Source organism: Halichoerus grypus, chromosome 10, assembly GCF_964656455.1.
Source record: "Halichoerus grypus chromosome 10, mHalGry1.hap1.1, whole genome shotgun sequence".
Lineage (NCBI taxonomy): Eukaryota > Metazoa > Chordata > Mammalia > Carnivora > Phocidae > Halichoerus > Halichoerus grypus.
This window is the reverse complement of record NC_135721.1, coordinates 128,069,743-128,077,207: the sequence shown is the minus strand read 5'-3', so window position 1 is coordinate 128,077,207 and position 7,465 is coordinate 128,069,743. Positions and strand designations below refer to the sequence as shown.

General features: G+C 49.8%; 1 long non-coding RNA gene across 2 annotated transcripts in view; it reads right to left on the bottom strand.

Annotated features, from left to right (window-relative positions):
- Window positions 1–232: 232 nt before the first annotated feature.
- LOC118518124 (uncharacterized) overlaps window positions 233–7,465 on the bottom strand; it is a 219,991-nt gene continuing 212,758 nt past the window's right edge. The window contains exons 4-6 of one of the 2 annotated variants that reach the window (XR_013442081.1): window positions 5,714–5,895; window positions 5,267–5,627; window positions 233–4,210 (exon numbers count right to left, since the gene is read on the bottom strand). This is a non-coding gene — a long non-coding RNA (uncharacterized LOC118518124). The remainder of the gene's footprint in view (window positions 4,211–5,266; window positions 5,628–5,713; window positions 5,896–7,465) is intronic. The other variant, XR_013442080.1, reaches the window with a different exon arrangement.

The following is a 7,465-nucleotide window of genomic DNA, read 5'->3' as shown; positions in this document are numbered from 1 at the left end:
AACGTTCTGGAGCATGGCCTTTTTCCATTCCTTGATGTCAGGGCACATTCTGGTAGCTACCGTGTGTTTTCTTCTTAGTGCTGACCCGAGTTTGTGATGATGTATTTGTGTACTGATCTGATTGTTATCTGCCTTCCCCACTGGGGACAGGGACGGCCATGCCTGTGTCCCCCCGACAGCAGAATGCTGGCACAGCGTAGGCCTGTAATGGGTATTTTCCAAATGAGTGAAGGAGGGAGTGAATTTATGAAAGGGACTGTACGGTATATTACACTACCCTGTGACCTATATATATATATATATTTATTTATTTATTTATTTATTTATTTATTTTTTTGCTTAACATACCGGGTACATCTTTCCACATCTCCAGCTAGACAACAAATCCTCATTTTTCATGTCTACACAGAGGCACCACAATAAACATCTTTTTGATGCTACCCAGAAGCTTCTGCCCCTAACTGGGAAATTCTTTTTCAAACGCAGATTTGTTAACAGATTCCATATGATCTACCCGTGCCCCAGCCCTTTGGCGTTTGCTTTCAGCCTGACACTTTACTGGTTTTTGTAGGCCCATTGTTTTCTGGGACAAGTCAAGATTTACTGTCTGTCCCTGACATCATGTTTTTCCAGAGAAGCTTAAGAGTAAAGAACTCATCCCACCCCCACCCCACTGTTTCCGACAGTTAAGGGTTCTGTGGATTTGCTGAAGTTGGGAAACCCAGTGTAACCCTTGCCTCCCTGGCTGCCTTGTTGCAAATAACATACACCAAGCTCGGTCCTGCCTCAGGGCCTTTGCACTGCCTGCTCCCCCGTGCTTCCCACGGATATTTACTCAGCTAGCCTACTTCAGGTCTCTCATCAAACGTCACCATCTCAGGGAGCAATTCTGCAACCATTTTTTTCTAAATTAGCATCTCTCAGTCACTTACCCAGTTTTGCACTTCTTCATAAAACATATGCCAGGACCTGGTACCATGTTATATCATATTATATTATGCTATATCAATATTTTGGGGTTTTCTCATTTACTGTTCATCTCCCCCACTGTGAGGGCAGGAAGTTACTTTGTCTTCTTCCCTACAGTATCCCCAGTACCTAAAACAGGGCCAGGAGCATGGTCAGTACTCAGGAAATATTGGCTGCATCGATAAATGTTCATTTCAGGATTCCAAGCTTCCTTCCAGGACTAAGAACAGATGGCCATCATTCACTCATTCATTCATTCATTCAAGATTTATGCATTGAGCACCTAGCATGCGCCACGGCCCATCTGGGTGCTGGGAGTACTAGAGTGGGTAAGGAGGACAGGTCCTCCTCTTGAAGGATGCGGTCTGGGAGACACACCTACATGACATAAGGACACCCAGGTTGACTTGCTGGTTGCAGGCGACGGGGTGAGAACGGGGCTCGCGCTCTGCCAGGTGTGGGTCCCCAGCTCTAAGGCAGCCCTTGCAGAGCTGGGTAAACTGCCAGGGTGACACGAGTGGGAATGACATCCTTGTCCTCTTTACTTCTGCCTGGTGGTCTTCAGGATAAGTGGAGGACGAATTAAAAAGTGAGGCAGGAAGCCTTTCTGCGTTCCTCCCCAGCCCAGTGGGTCTTTGCTTGGGGAGCTAAGCTTCACCCTACTTTCTGTCTGCCCCACACCTTGTATATCTGCTTCAAGGAAACTCCTTCCCCAGTGGCCATTCTCCCGGAGGAAGATGCCAAAAACTCACTTTCCCAGCCTCCCTTGCAGCTTGACGCAAGCATGAGGTCTGGGCTTCATCAGGGAGACATGCCTCCCAGAGACGTGTGATTAGAAGAGAAGGACAGGAGGGGGTGCGGAGGAGAAGGCACCAGCTCTAGCGGATGCAGGGGGAGGGGTCCTCAGCGACAAAGCAGCTTCTCTGGGGCAGCTATTCCATGAAACCCGAGCCTCTCTCCTGGCGATGTAGCCTCCCATCCTGACTCTGTGGCCCACTTGGGCGGATGGTTATTAACAGGCATTAAGAAGGTTCATGTTCTTTGACCCCCCCCAACCAAGTCCCTATTCTGGAATGTGTACTGAGGAAATAACCACAAATAGTGAAAATGCACCGAGATGTTCACCACAGCATTATTTTAGAGTAGCGGGGAGTCCGAAACTACCTAATTGCCCGATCGCCAGGGAACAGTTGAGCTACTTAGGTGGTAATTCCTAAAAGAATGTTAGAGACAATTCCTCCAGCACAATGTTAGTGCAATACTCAGGATTAGGTTCATCTTTGAGTGGCTAAAAACCCCAAATGCCAGGGGCATAAATGAAACAGAAGTTTGTTTCTCTCTTATCGAAAAGAAGTGTGGAGGTGGCTATCCAGGGCTGGTAGGGTGTTTTTATAAATTCATCCAGGACTCAGGTACCTTTTCTCTTATTGCTCCACCATGGCCCAAAATTGCCACTCTGATTCTGGCCATCACACCTGCATTCCAGCCAGCAAGGAGGATACGAAGAAGAGCAGGCGCCCTCTCTCTGAGGACACTACTTGGAAGTTACTTATGTATCATTGGCCAGAACTTAGTCACATGGACACATCTGGGAAATGTAGTTTTTTTCTGGGTGGCCACATGCCCAGCTAAAACTTGAGATTTCTATTATGAAAGAAGAGGGAGAGGTCAGAGAATGGAGGAGAAACTGGGGTCTCGGCCACAACAGGCAACAATTACAAATAGTGTCCAAGAGGATTTTGTAATAACATGAAAAAAAAACCTGGTTTTGTAGTTTGGGGAATTTGTATTATATAGTGTGATTGCAACTGGATGATAAAATTTCAAAGCAGAGAGAGCTTCTCAGAGGACAAGGCTGCTAGAAAGTGAGCCTTTTGTGGGAAGTCCAATACGAAATTTTATTTTTTCTTTTCATTCTGTATTTTCCAAATTGTCGATAATTGAGCAAATTTAACTTCCGGAAAGAAAGAATCCTGTGCAGATTACAGAATCTGCTTGGGCTATAATTCATGCCCTGCAAGTCTGTTCTGGAACGCGCCAAGGTAGCCACGTGGGAAAAGCAGAAATGAGATTACATCTAGTCACGGACAACATGGTTGTGAATGGGGAGAAGTCCAAGGGACCCACAAAAATCGACTTGAAAAAGAGGGACCTGGGACTTAACACAGGTTCAAATCACAGCATTGCTGAAATGTCAGCTCCGTGACCTTGGGCAAACCACTAACCTGGCCGTCTCTGCCTCTGTACAGTAGAAGGACAAAAAGCATCCGTCTCCAGGTGTAAGGGGCTCAAGGAGGAGGTGACTTCTGCAGAGTGCGTGCACCTGTGCGCTGCACGGAGCAAGCTCTAGACCACGGGTTCTCTGCCAGGAGACATTGGCCATGTCTGAAGACATTCCTGGTTGTCACAACCGGGATGGAGGGAATGCTACTGATACCAGGGACGCTGCTAACATTCTACGCGGCACAGGTCAGACTCCCACTACAAAGACTGATCCAGCCCCAAATGTCCATGATCCTGAGTGGAGAAAGCCTGCCCTGCACACACACATCAGCTGCGACCACTGTCAGGCCGGTTTCCTGGCTTTTGCTGTCAGACCTGCACACACGGTAGCGGCCGGCTGGGTCACACACCTGCGTGAGGGAGGATTGGTGCGGGATGTGCTTCTGGGCAGGAGTCTCGACAGCATCCCTGCTCTGCACGCACATGCTGAAGCCTCCTGAGTGCCCCCGTGGGGTCTTCTGCCGCGTGTCTCAAGCTCCCCACCGGGAAGCTGGGAATGTGTACCGGGGAGCCGGGAGAAGGAGCAGGGGGGCCAGTGGCCCCCAGTCCAGGGACTAACAATGCGGCCGCTGCCTCACCAAGAGGACCTGCAGGGCGCGTCCCCCGTGCTTACCATCCAGCGGGCACGCTGCTCCGCTCCTTCCGGCCTCCAGAAACCCCACTCCGTGTCAGAGAAGAGGAGGCAGCCTGCAGGACGGCGCAGGAGTCAGCCGGCCCCAGAGCCAGCACTCTTCCCAGAACTCACTGTCCTGCTCAAGGGTTCCCCACCTGGCTGCATATCAGAATCACCTGTGGGGCGCTGAGGACCCCCCAGACTCCCGGGCATCCCCGCCTGCCCAGTGAGGCCAAGCTTGGTTCTGGAATCAAACAGATCTTGACTTGAATCTTGGCTCCTCCACCTCCTGGAGCTGTGTGACCTGGGGTCAGTGACTAGCTCTCTGAGCCTCAGGTTTGTCCTCTAAAAAAAAAAAAGATTAGTGGGCACCTGGGTGGCTCAGTCAGGTAAGCGTCTGCCTTCAGCTCAGGTCATGATCTCGGGGTCCAGGGACTCCCTGCTCAGTGGGGAGTCTGTTTCTCCCTCTCTCTCTGCTGCTCTCCAACCCCGGCCCCTGCTCGTGCTCTCTCTCTCTCTCTCAAATAAATAAATAAAATCTTTTTAAAAAAAGATTAGTATTAGTTACTAGCTCAGAGGGTGGCCGTGAGATTCAGTGAAATGCCCTACCTCATAGGCTGCACATGGGGCCTGGTATACAGTAAGTACTCATTAAGTGTTGGCTTTTATTTTTATTTTTGGAGCAGGGCTTGGGCCCCTGTGTGTGTGTGTGTGTGTACTATCTAAGCTCTTTAATTGATTCTGATGTGCCCAACTAGTTATCTATCCATCCATCCAACCATCCATCAACCACCCATCCACCCATCCATCCACCCATCCATCCATCATCCATCCATCCATCATCCATCCATCCACTGAATCATCCATCTATCCATCCATCCATCCATCATCCACCCATCCACCCATCCATGCACTGAATCATCCACCTATCCATCCACCATCCATCCATCCCATCATCTATCCATCCATTCATCATCCACCCATCTATCCATCCATCCATCCATCCATCCATCCAATCATCTCTCCATTTATTTATTCAGCCATTTATTTAACACAAACTATGTGCCTGGCTGGGCTTTAGGCCCTGATGACATAAAGTGATCAAGATAAAGGCCCGCCCCTCATGATGTTGACAATATCAGTGTTGGGAGAATAGACCAGAAAATAAGTGAATAAATAAGTTAGTAAAGTCATGTGGTATAAACTGCTGGACACATAAACAGGTAGGCTAGTGGAATAGCATGGGATGAGCTTCTCTTCCAGATGGGGTGAGAAGCAGATATCCTCTGTTTGCCCTTCCAGACCCCCCTTCACCCCACTCTGTGTCTCAGAGCAAATCTGGGTAGATAGCACCAACCTTAGGACCCCATGCCTCCCCAAGGTAGATGCCAGAAAACTCACTTTCTCAGCCTCTCTTGCAGCCTGGGTACAGCCATGACAGCTGTTTTGGAGAAACAGCAAGGAGCCCGAGAGGTAGACGTGGGAACTGAGGTTCCGACAGGGCAAGGGGTTCCTATGAAACCAGGTAGCTGGGGAGGGGAGGAGGCCGGCTTTGAGCCCAGGTGTACTGGATCTCTCAATTTGAGCCCCTCACCGGTTCACGGCCCTCACTGTGGGCAGTTGCCACGAGTTGACAGGAAGAGAAGGAAAAGTTGAGAAGGTCAGCCGGCGTCACACCCTGAGGCCCAGCTTAGCGTTTACCAGCCACCTGCTGTAATCCAGACGTGGCTCTGCCCTTCATAAGCATGGGCTCACCACAACCCTACAAGACAGGATGGGCAAATCAGGATTCAGAAAAGTCAAGCAAATTGCTTGAAGTCACACAGAAAAGGAGTCAGTATACCCCACCTCCAACAAGAAGACCAACTGAAGGGGCGCCTGGGTGGCTCCGTCGTTAAGCATCTGCCTTTGGCTCAGGTCATGGTCCCAGGGTCCTGGGATCGAGCCCCGCATCGGGCTCCCCGCTCGTCGGGAGGCCTGCTTCTCCCTCTCCCACTCCCCCTGCTTGTGTTCCCTCTCTCGCTGTCTCTCTGTCAAATAAATAAATAAAATCTTTAAAAAAAAAAAAAAGAAGAAGACCAACTGAAGATGTGTGGGCATATATCCGACTCTCTGAGCACACCCTGAGCAACCTGGGGTCAGGGTCCACATCTGAAACTTTTTTCCATTTCCAGACCAAACCCGGGGCACTCCATATGCTAGGCCCGCAATAAAAACATAAACACTGCAAGAAAGCATGACCAATTTACAGGGTTTTGCTTGAAAAATTTTAGAAGCTCAGAGGCTCTTCCTTCTTACATTTTTTTCTCCTAAATATCTTTCACTTGAAAACTCTCTGAGTCATTCTTTGGATTCATTTTAGTTCTTCTAAAATGGTGGCCTTGTGTGTGTGTGTGTTGGGGGGGGGCAGGGTGTAAAAAGCAATATTTCCCACATTCTCAGCCCGGACTATAATATGTATCTACCCAGCCTTCTATTTCTCCATTTATCTACTTGCCATCAATCTACCTACACACTTCCAAGCACCCATTCTATTCACTCACTCTCTGGAACCTTCCATTCATTCTTCCATTGATTGATAAATTCAATCATCATCTATCTGTCCATCCCTTCATCCACCAATCCATCCATCCATCCATCCATCCATCCTTTCATCCCCTATCTATCCATCCATCTCTCCCTCCCTGCATCCACAAACACCTACCAAGCATCTCCTTTGCACCAAGCCCTATGCTGGACTCAGAGGCCCTAGAAACAAATAAGATTTGGTCCTCGACCTCACAGAGCTCCCAGTACAGTGGGAGATGGTAGGAAGGGCTGGTTCATTCATTTCTTCTCCCTATGTTCCATGCTGCCTCCCGTGGGTCAAGCAGTGTTAGACCCTGGGGAACAAAGATAAAGGAGACAAGGTCCTTGGGCTCCCATCCTAGTGAAAGCGACAGTAAATATGAACCCAGGCAGGAAGTGTGTGTTCAATAATAATTTTGTTCATCCGCACATGTTTGCTGATGCCCGCCCCCCATGCCGGACCTGGGCTCTGGGGACACCAAGATATGAAAGATTCACTCTTATCCACTAGGAGCACAGTCCAGCAGAGAGTTTGCGCAGAATGTGGTATAAGCTGCCATCAGGGTGTGAGCAGGGGCGCTCCGAAGCAGGGAAGGCGGTCTGGGGAGCTTCCTGGGGGAGGTCAGGCCTGGTCTGAGCCTCAAGGACCCGCTGGGTTCTGCTGGTTAGCCCCGCTCCCTGGGCTCCCCGCAGCCTTCTTTCCTCCCTTCTGCAGAAGGTGAAGGTCAGACTCAGGGGCCCCCGGACACCCCCTCCTTCCCACTCAAGCAGCTCTTTTGAGACTAGGACTCAAACCCTGTCTCAGGGCAAGGCCCTGGAGAGCTAGCTGGCCAAAACTTGGAGACTGTCCCACAGTGACCAAGGTCCATCAGTGACATTGAGATTGTTTGTGCAAATATGCTCCATTTTCCTACGCAGTCTTGTTTACAGAAAAAAAACCCAACTCTGCTAACATGACTTCTGGTGGGTTGTGAAGGGGGCGGCCGAGAGTGTCTACCATGCAGGGCGCCCTGGGGAGCAGAGCCATTGGTG